Here is an 11655-nt window from a genome sequence, read left to right on the forward strand (position 1 = left end):
CATGCTGTTTAGGAAAAACCTTTTGAAAGGCTTTTGAATTTTGAAGAAATAACAGTTTTCTCTTTCAGAAAATATTTCAGATTTTAATGGTAAATCTTTGGCTTTTAAAAGGATGCATAAAACGGTTATTAATCACTATGCTTTAAAAAGAGTTTTATTTCACGTATCCTATTATAGTAATTCTTTAACCCCATAGTGAGAACCGGCGAGGATGATGTTATCACTCCCCTACAGGTCTTTTCTTTTTCAGGTTAAGGGCGATGAAGTTTGGAAGAGCCTATTACTTTTCTATTTATCCTATGTTTTGTATTGTTCTAGTATTTATGTTCCCTCGCTTTTAATTTTACAAGTTTTGTAAGAGGGATAGGAAATTGATATGAAATGCTTGTAAATTAATAATATGTATATATATGTATTCTTTGTGAGTATTGTAATTTGTAATGTATGTATGGATGTAAGTTTTGTAAAAATACGGTTTAAGTTTTTTTAACAGGCTCATATTTTAGTATTAAATAATTTAAGAGTCGTCGTAATACCCGAGCTATCAAAGTGGCATAGCTGGAAGCGTGACATTTTGATAGTTAAGGAGTTACATTATGGTATCAGAGCGGTCCTTCCTATCGAGCCTGAGGAATAGACCGACTTTGCTTCAATTGCATACTTTGAGCATATGTCATGTAACAGGTCTCGTTCAGATAACGAGAATTAGAACTTACATGACGGTCTATTCATTAATGCCATTAGTCTTGCATGGCATAATTCCTGATATTATGTTTGGCCGGCTTAACACTAGTGAATTATGTTTATGGAAGCACCGATGGGTTATCATAGATGATATGCGAGTCATAGATAACGCAAGTCGCGGGTTTGGGAATGTTAGAAACTATTTCTCGAAGTTACTCAGTTAAGTGCCTTGTTTCTACTGATGTCATGTTACTTTGGAGTCCTCAATTGCTATTTCTTTTGGGGAGTAAATTCATGTTTCCCCAATCCTATTCTTCTGTTCATATGCTTTCTCCTTTGATTCTAGTCGCATATGTCTGCTTAACGTCCTTGGTGTGTTTACCTTTCTTTGTTTAAACTCTTTTCTTGATCCATGTATTCTTTGGTACAACTTTGGTCTTGTTGATGCAGTGTATTCCTTTAAGCTCCTATTCCGACTTCTTTCTAAAGTTGTGATTTAACTTTTCTCTTACTTGACTATATTTACAACATTATTCTTAAACCCTTTATAAATTTGTTTTTGATTTGATATAACCTTCTCTATATAAAACTTTGAAAATTCTGTGCAATTTAAAATCTATTTACTTCCAATATCTTGCCAGTTCTTTTACTGGTTTATGAAAATATGCTTATTTTAATATATATATATATACAACTTGACTTTCTAACAACTATATTACAGTTTTTATGAATATTTTTATCTGATTATGTATTTAGATACTCTTCAAAGAAAGATTTTTGTCTCTTTCCAGTTGATTTTCGTTTAATAAACTTCACCTAATCTATTTTTAATTTAAATTTGGTTTAGCATAGCACGTTAATTATGCATTCAATGTTCTTTTGAAAATGTTGGACTCATATCTTTCCTTTTAAGAACGGACTAATTTCTTTTTGAGCTTTTCATTTCTATAGATGATATACTTAGTTCTACTTTTAATTATTCTTTTATTGTTATGAACATCACCATTAGTCTTAGTTCTCCTTCTCTTGTGAATCTCATACTTATCCAAGCCAGTTTGAATTTGTTTCAATCTAGTGCACCGTTTGTCCTCTTAAATGTCTTTCTTTAGTCAAATGTTCTTTCTTGAAAATTCATTATTGATTGAGCTATCTTTTCTTATGAGATTTGTATTCTTTTGTCAATTGAAAGCAAGGTTCTGAAAATCAGACCGGACCGGCCGATTCGATCGGGTTAACCGAAAACCGGTCAATAGGTAGGTCCGGTTAATGTCTAAAACCGGCAAAAAATTGGCCGAACCGGTGGTTATCCAGTGAACCGGCCGAGTTTTTTGAAGGTCCGGTTCTCCTATTCAGCATAAAACGGCGTCGTTTTGGTTAAAAAAAAGAAAAGAAAAACGCGTAGAAGACCCCAATCCCCTCTCCCTTCTATCTCACTCTCAATATTCACCAAAATGGCGAAATCCCTAATCCTATCAAAGCAAAAGCAGCTGATTACTCTGTGCTCGCCGTGAAGCACCACTCTCAGCGTAGTGCGAACGTATCCGTGCCGCAGTGGACTCTTTGCCGTCGCCGTGAGTTCTTCAATCTTCGCCGTTCTTCAACATCTTCTTCGTGCTCTTCTTTATTTTCTCTGATTTTCTCCCTTTTTCACTTTAGTTTTTTATTTGTTTCCTCTGTTGTGGGTGGAACGAGTTATTGATTTTTCATTTTTTTTTTGTTAATTTTATTTATTCTGATTTTCTCCCTTTCTCACTACATTGTTTATGTTGAAGATGGTCAATCCGTCACTCACTAAAAAATCCAAGATCTCATCGCCGTCACTTTCTTTCTCCCTCACTGCCGTACGTCAATATATTTTTGCTTGTTTTTAATTATTTTTAATAATACTGATTCTGTGATTCTGAGTTGTTGGTTTTACTATTTTGAGTTACTGAGTTAGTGTAATACTGATTTTGTGATATTGTGATTCTGGGTGCGTGGAATTAATATTCTGAATTGCTGCTACTTGTTCAAGTTAATTTTGTTGATGGTTAATTTTGTTAGTTTCTGATTTTCTAATTTGGAAGATGCAATCACAAAATAATTTTTCGAGTTAAATTCGTTTCATACAATAAAAATATATGTTAATGTTGTTTTTTGTTGTAGAACATTATGTTATTTTTATGCATTTTGATTTTGTTTATTGATAAATTTTGTTAATATATGTTTGTTATTTTTTGAGTTTGGATAATTTTGTGTTTTGTACTGTTGTAAGAATTGAGACTAATTGATTATGGAGGTTAATTTGTTTGAATTTGGGTAAATTGTGTTGTTTTATTTTGTTTTGTTTGGATGGTGCTGGCTAAAATTGAAGGAGCATATACAGTATTGCATTGATCACCTTGAGGAGATTATAAGCAAGCTTGCCAAGGTTCAGAAAAAGGTCTCTGAAGTTAAGGGTGTCATGATCAAGAATATTGAAAAGGCTGTAGAAACGTGAGAACTTTGTTTCAATTAGATATGCAGTTTTATTTTTCCCATAGTATCTGTTGATTTGGTTTTGAAACTTTAATAAAAATAAAACAGGAAACTTTAGTTTTGCATGTAGTTTAGCCAACTAATTTAGAAAAAAGGAAGCCTTTAGAGGAATAGGGCCAGGTTGAGCAAGGAAAATTTGGTATATTTAAAATTATGTATTGAATTTTTATATAATTTTAGTGTATATTTAATTAAACCGGTTCGACCACGGTTTGACTCCGTTTAGACCATTAAACTATTGAACTAGTTGCTTGACCAGTTCAATGACCGGTCCGATTTTTGCAACCTTGATTGAAAGCTTGTTTGATATCTCATGCCTAGTGGATCTTGTTTGAAATCCCTTGATCTAGGATCCTTTCTCATTTGGCCTGATTTCTTTTTAAGTACATCTTAATATTCTTAAATGTTCCTATGAGATGGCGATTTCAATCATATTCTTGGAGTTTTGAGGTGATCTTTTAAAACAAGTTTTGGATTCCCTTCTTAAGAAACTTTAAATCAATTTTTCTTGCTTAATTGCATCCATAGCCATTCTTTAAATTTGACAAGATTGTTCTGAAGTTGGCATTCACTATTTTACATGAAGTTTAGAAAGTTTTCTTATTTAGCAGAAACCTGTCTATTTGCAACGCACCACTTATTTACTGACTTATAAGGAAATTTTACCTCGGAAATTTCTTTTCTAAATGGAGTTTGAATATGAACTTTGAAAGTTTATGTAGTTTAAAATTTTGCTCCGAACTTTCCTTTTTTTCCAATAAAATTTGATTTCTCTCCAATTTTGCTGCGATTCCATTGCACAACTTTATTTGATTTAGTACCTAAATGTCTTTTGAGAATTGTGCGAAACTAATCTGGCCTTAACATAATTGAGCTTCATTTTTCAAACCTCACCTATTCTGCCTTCTACTTGGAAACTGTTTGGACGAAATACAATTTAATTTTCTTTTAGCTATATTGTAGTTTGGATATATGTTTCTGTTATCCTTTTGCAAAAAGCAGGTTGCATACTTTTTCTTTTAAAACATGAGGTGATCTTCCTTAAAATTTTTCATTCTTTATATTCAAATGTATTAGAAGGTGTTCTTAATCATAAATTTTTTAAACCTTGTGAGCGTCATCACTGACTTTAGTTAATCTTCTTCTATGATTTTATACTTTTTTAACTCGACTTGACTTTGTTTCAAACTACCACAATACTTTTCCTTTCATTGTTCCTATCGGTCTTCTTTAGTTGATATTAGACTTGTGACCGGTAGTGAGTTTGCGAAGTGATTGATGAGGTTGAGAATTTTTAGATGTTTTGCTCAATAAAGTACATTTGGGAGTTGTGATAGTGGTCTATGTTAAAACCATTGATGTTGACACCATGTAACTTCTTTGTGTTGAACCTATCTTGTAACTTCTGTCCTACACCACACTCTTCCCTTATATCTAAGTTTTATAGTTTATCCGGTATTTAAAAATTTATATATATGCCAAAACTTCTTATTTTTCTAGAGTATTCAAAAGAAAAGTACTAAAACTATGTAATATGTTATGTATTACTTTAATTTTCGAGGACGAAAATTTTTATAAGGAAGATAGGATGTAAGACCCATAATTTTAGAAAAATCTTATTGTGAGTTAATTTCAATTTATTTATTCGTTAGAGATTTTATTTTCAGAAATTATTTTATTAAAAGTAATTAAATCAAGCTTTGATAGTTAAGTTAGAAATTTTACTTAATCTTATAATACAGCCAATTAGTAATTTAATATAATAAATAAAATTTTCAAAGTAATTTTAAGAGATTAAATTAGATTTCAAATTAATACAACATACCTAAATTTTATTAAAATTACCAAACTCTAATTTTATCCAAAATTCCCAAATCCAACCCTAACTCTAACCAAACAAAACCCTAATTTTACCCTAACCCTCATCGTAACTCACCCTCACCGCCACTCACCCTGCCCTCTCCTATCACACACATACACACGGTAAAATGAAAGAAAAGAAAGAAAAGGGAGACGGAAGAGGGAACGAAGGAACAAAAAGAAAGGGAGGGGGAAGATTGCGAGGGGAAGGAGGAGAAGAGAGGGAGGACAGCGCCGGCGGGCGTCACTGCCACCGCGCCGTCGTGTTGCCATTAAGAGAGAGGAAGTACGAACCAAAGCCATAGGGGGGAGGAGCAGAGCCACAGAATGAGAGAGAGATCGAAGTAGTGGCTATTGTCCCGTTCATCCTCGTTGTCGTCGCCGTCGCCGCCGCCTTGGGTCCGCGTCGGTGTCGTCCCCACCGCTGAAGCTCGAACACCGCTACAGCCACCGCGTTGTCGTCGTCATCAGATCTGCTGTTGCCTCTGCTGCGTCACCGTCATGCTTCCATCAGCGCCGAACCTCCATGACGTCGCTGCTGCTAGGTGTCGCCGCACCTTGCCTCCACCGCCTCTGCTGTCGGAAATCGCCGCTTCTCTGATAAGCCCTAACCTTGCTTCTAAATCTCCCTGTTCGTTAAGTGTATTGTTACCGTGAGCGTGTTGATGAGGCTGTTGTGCTAGGTTTATGGTTACTACGAGTTTTCTATTGTACACCAACACCGGAGCTGCCGCTACTTGACTCAGTTATTTCTTCTCGGTTACGGTAAGTGTTTCCATTTCGAAAAGCCCTTTAGTCATCATTTTGTTACCTTACGCTGAGGTTTCGCAGCGTTAATTGCTATAAGATTGAGTCTTGATTATTCTATATTGTGATTAGAGTTGTTGTGGTTGCTGCGTAAAAGGTTTTGAGCTAAGGTTGCAGCTGCCGCTGATTGCGGGCCGAAAAGAAAGGGTTTCTTGATGCGTTTGGTTTATGGGTTTCGATTATTCGAGGTAGGGGTCTTTTTCAGAAAACTAAACTTTACATTTCGGAGTTGCTATATATGGATATTTATGTGAGAAATGTATTTTAGTTATTGTATAAGTCTTATGTATTGTTTGATTGTCTTGGATGGATATGAATACTTGTTTGATTGGATTATTGTGTGGTTTTGTAAAACAGAATGCTTTTGAAGTGTTTCTTTAAAGTTTTTTCTTTTAAAGTTTTAAAATCGAACTTAACCCGTTGGAGGTTGGTTTGAGTTTAAATTGGTTTGGTTGGACCCCGGAAAAGGGTGGCAAAGTCAAAATTTTAGGGGAGGTGCTGTCGAAATTCTGATGGAGGAAAAATGTCGGCAAATATTTTCACAAAAATTCGCTTTGCAAGTATAGTTCTAAACCGACAACTAAACCTCAGTCAATGTTTAAATTGTTTGTCACTTAAGCAAACCCAATAAAATTAATCGAAGTATTTAAACCTTGGGTCGTTGATTTTAGGGGATTTTATCATCTTTTCTCACATTTATTCAATGAAATAGCATGGTTTTGTGAATTTCTCCTAATTTGAGCTTAAGAGTAAAAATTTGCTTTTTAGGCCCTAAAATTGCTAATTTTAATTCAATTTAATTCCATTCGATGTCTTGATATGTTTGTTAAGTGATTTCAGGATTAGAAGGCAAAGATTGGGTTGAAGGAATGAAGAAGAAGCATGCAAAGATCGAGAATTCATAAAGAAATAAGGATTTGCTGAACTGAAGGCCATGCGCACGCGTCACCCCACGCGCACGTGTGACCAGAGAATCATCAAGCGACGCGCACACGTGATGTTGGTCACATGACTCACTTAAAGGCAAAATGCTGGGGGCAATTTCTGGGGAGTCATAGTGTAGTTTTCATCATGTTGTAGGTAGAATTCTAGAGCGAGAAGCTCTCCCTTCTCTCTAGAATTTAGGGTAGTTTAGGTTAAATTCTCTTAGATTCACTTTTAATTCTTGTTTTTATTTCAATTCTCTTTATCTTTTGTTGTTCCATTGTCTCAATTCTTTTAGTTTTCCTTGTTAATTTCCTTATTTTGCCATTTTTACTTTCATGAACTCTTGTTGAATTCTATTTTCTTTCAATGCAATATTGCAATTTGATGTTTTCATGTCCTTTTATGTTTATCATGGTTGCTATTGTTGATTTCTCGCCTGTGTTAGTTATGGGTTTCAGTAATTCTTGTATTTTGTGATGTTTACTTTTCTTGCACTCTAGGTGTTTGATGAAATATTTTCTCTAGTTTTAGAGTATTTTTCTTGACTCTTGGCCTAGGCTAAGGAAATTGGGTAAGCTTGAGTCATTGGGTGTACTGAATTGGTGATTTGAGAACCCCTAGTGGTCAATATGATAACCATTGACTCTAACCTATTAGTAAGTTAATTAGTAGTTAGGTTAGGACTTATGGATTGATGTTGGTCAAGCCTATTTGACATACTTAATGCTTTGAGGTAGACATTATACTTACTTCAAGCATAGGAGTAGACATAATAGGTTAGTCCCTCATAATTATCAATGTATGGTTTGTAGATAAGGATGGTGATCTCAATTACCTATGTCTAGCCAAGAGTTCTTTCCTTTATTTTATTAGTTCTTGTTATTTACTTTCTTGTTATTATATTTTCTTGCCAATTGAAAATCAAACCCCCTTGTTCTTCATAGCCAATAATTGATCACTTCATTGCAATTCCTTGTGAGACGACCCGAGGTTTAAATACTTTGGTTAATTTTCATTGGGATTTGTACTTGTGACAACCAAAACAAATTTTGATTGAGGATTGTTTGTTGGTTTAGAACTATACTTGCAACGAGACTTTATTTGTGAAATTCTATACCGACAGAACTATTCCTTTCATCAGTCGTCTCTCAAGGAATTGCAGGAAAGTGTATTTATAATTGGTTATGGAAAAGTATTTTTGGGGTTTTTTGTGATAAGAGACAAGTAATGTAAATAATAAGGAAATAAAATAACATTAAGAAAAGTCCTAGCAAGGATTATTAATTAGAATTCCTATCCCCATTATCATAGTCACTTGTTATGGTAATTGCCTTTTGCTCTCACTTAGTTAACCTCTAACAATTGAAGGTAAGTCAAGTGAGCAATTCAACTTGAGTTCACAAGTCCTAATTAAAGACTAGAGTTAGTGAAGCTCAAGCCAACTAGCAACTTTCAATCACCAACCAACAAGAGACTTTGACAATTCCAGAGTCTCCAATTTACTCAATCTAAGCCAAGAACATAAAAATCTAACGTAAAATCCAACCAAGAATTTTATCAAACACTTGGAAGGCATAAAATAAAAACATGGAAAACTAACAAGACATAGCAAAATCTAAAACCAACCAAAGCAAAGAAATAACAATAACAAAGCAATTGAACAATAAGAAACGTGAAACATAAATTGCATTAATGAAAATTGAGAGTAACACATAAAGTAATAAAATAAATTAGCAAAGTAAAGGAATCAATGAGAGAAGTAAACAAACCAAAGTACTAGAACAAATGAAAGGAGAAGAAAACTAAATAAAAGCAAGGTCGAAATCTGAATTTGAGAAAAGCTAAATCTAAAAAACCCTAAAACCTAGAGAGAGGAGAGAACCTCTCTCTCTAGAAAACTATATCTAAACCTAATAATTGTGAATGAATGTGTGAATGATTAATTCCCCCTTTCAGCTCCACTCTGCAGCCTCTAATCAGTATTTTCGGGCCTGAGACTGGGTCCAAAGCAGCGTAGAAATTGCCCCCAGCGAATTCTGATATCTGCAGCACGTGACGCTTTGTCACGCGTACTCGTCGACGACACGTATGCGTCGCTGGTCTTTTCACTAGCCACGCATAGGCGTCAGCCACACGTGCGCGTCGTGTGTCTGTTGCTCAGGTCACGCGTACTCATCGCCCATGCGTGCGCGTCGCTACCAGATTCTGAAATGCTTCATTTCTTGTGTTCCTTCTACTTTTGCATGCTTCTGTTCCATCCTCTAAGCCATTCCTGCCCTATAAGCTTGAAAACACTTAACACACATATCACGTCATCGAAAGGTAATAAGAGAGAATTAAAATTAGCGAATTTAAGGCCAAAGAAGCACGTTTTCAATCATAGCACAAAATTAAGAAGGAAAATGTAAAACATGCAAATTATATGAATAAGTGTGAGAATAATGGATAAAATCCACTCAATTCAATACAAAATAAACCATAAAATAGTGGTTTATCAAATTATGAGTTTAAAACTGTTATTATTTCATTTGAATTGTTTAAGAAAGTTTTAAATTATGTTTTGAATTGAAGTATTAAAAAGAGAATTATGATTTAGTCTAGTTTCTTAAGAAAAGTATTATATCTCTTTTGGGAGCAAATCATTTAGAAGAAGTTTATGTTTTAAGGCTGTTTTAAATATAAAAAGGGTTTATGTTTCTGAAAATTGGCTTGAGGATTTCAATTGGAGGAGTTTTAGTGATGATGAGCGAATAATTTATACACTTTTTGGCATTGTTTTTAGTATGTTTTTAGTATATTTTAGTTAATTTTTATGATGTTTTTATTAGTTTTTAAATAAAAATCACATTTTTGGACTTTACTATGGGTTTGTGTGTTTTTCTATGATTTCAGGTATTTTCTGGCTGAAATTGAGGGATCTGAGCAAAAATCTTATTCAGAGGCTGAAAAACGACTGCAAATGCTGTTGGATTCTGACCTCCCTTCATTCGAAGTAGATTTTCTGGAGCTACAGAAGCCCAATTGGCTCGCTCTCAATTGCGTTGGAAAGTAGACATCCTGGGCTTTCCAACAATATATAATATTCTATACTTTGCCCAAGATTTGATGGCTCAAACTGGCGTTCCAAGTCAGCATAGAAATTCTGGCGTCAAAACGCCAGAACTGGCATAAAAGCTGGAGTTAAACGCCCAAACTGGCACAAAAGCTGGCATTTAACTCCAAGTAAAGTCTCTACACGTGAAAGCTTTAATGCTCAGCCCAAGCACACACCAAGTGGTCCCGGAAGAAGATTTCTGCATTAATTACCTATTTCTGTAAACCCTAGGCTACTAGTTTTCTATAAATAGGACCTTTTGCTATTGTATTTTAATACTTTTGATACACTTGATCATACTTTCATAGCCCTTTTCATGTTTGGGAGCTGGCCTCACGGCCATCCCTAGACCCTGTACTTATGTATTTTCAACGGTGGAGTTTCTACACACCATAGATTAAGGTGTGGAGCTCTGCTGTTCTTCATGAATTAATGCAAAGTACTACTGTTTTTCTATTCAATTCACGCCTACTTCTTCTCTAAGATATTCATTCGTTCTTCAACTTGATGAATGTGATGATCCGTGACACTCATCATCATTCTCACCTATGAACATGTGCCTGACAACGACCTCTGTTCTACTAGCAATAGCTTGAATGCATATCTCTTGGGTTTCTAATCCAAGATTGGAACCTTCGTGGTATAGGCTAGAATTATTGGTGGTCATTCTTGAGATCCGAAAAGTCTAAACCTTGTCTGTGGTATTCCGAGTAGGATCTGGGAAGGGATGACTGTGACGAGCTTCAAACTCTCGATTGTTGGGCGTGTGATAGACGCAAAAGGATCAATGGATCCTATTCCAACATGATTGAGAACCGACAGATGATTAGCCGTGCGGTGACAGCGCATTTGGAATATTTTCACTGAGAGGACGGGAAGTAGCCATTGACAACGGTGATGCCCAACATAAAGCTTGCCATGGAAAGGAGTATGAATGGTTGGAAGAAGGCAATAGGAAAGCAGAGGTTCAGAAGGAACAAAGCATCTTCATACGCTTATCTGAAATTCCTACCACACAATTACATAAGTATCTCTATCTTTATTCTATGTTTTATTCATCTTTTAATTATCAATCCTCCATAACCATTTGAATCTGCCTGACTGAGATTTACAAGATGACCATAGCTTGCTTCAAGCCGACAATCTCCGTGGGATCGATCCTTACTCACGTAAGGTATTACTTGGAGGACCCAGTGCACTTGCTGGTTAGTTGTGCGGAATTGTGACAAAGTGTGATTCACGTTTGAGAGCTCCAAGTCTTTGGCGCCATTATTGATGATCACAATTTCGTGCACCAAGTTTTTGGCGCCGTTGCCAGGAAGGGAATGAACAACAATTTCACATTTGTTTCTGTAAGACCCGGTTAATTAATGGCTAATTAACCCATAAATGAGAATTTATTCTAGGAAGCCAAAAATGTTATTTTTATGGCTAAATGTGATAGAGAAAATTGAGACGAGAATTTTGGTACCAATTTTATAGAAATCGGACCAAGATTGGATCTTTTGACCCTATGTCGTAAGTGTGGCCGGGCACTGTGAAAGGCCCGGATGAGCTCGCCCCCATAAATATTCACCAGCGAGGGTGATGGATATGGATCATGATTATGATCAAGTTTATGATGAGTATAACTCGAGTTGGGGATGCACGACAGAGGGACAGTCCAATGGCTAGCTACCAGGACTTGTCAGGTTGGCTCTATAACCGACAGATGATATCATCAGCCACTAGGGACAGGCATGCATCATAAGCATACTACATGAATT

The 11655-nt window shown here is 35.4% G+C and overlaps 1 long non-coding RNA gene across 1 annotated transcript in view; it reads left to right on the forward strand.

Moving 5' to 3' along the window:
• The window catches only part of LOC107612567, a 10612-nt gene continuing 4787 nt past the window's right edge, over positions 5831 to 11655 (forward strand). Inside the window, exons 1-2 of the long non-coding RNA XR_001613811.2 lie at positions 5831 to 6056; positions 11077 to 11082. This is a non-coding gene — a long non-coding RNA (uncharacterized LOC107612567). The remainder of the gene's footprint in view (positions 6057 to 11076; positions 11083 to 11655) is intronic.

This window comes from Arachis ipaensis, chromosome B08, assembly GCF_000816755.2.
Source record: "Arachis ipaensis cultivar K30076 chromosome B08, Araip1.1, whole genome shotgun sequence".
In the NCBI taxonomy this organism is placed as follows: domain Eukaryota; kingdom Viridiplantae; phylum Streptophyta; class Magnoliopsida; order Fabales; family Fabaceae; genus Arachis; species Arachis ipaensis.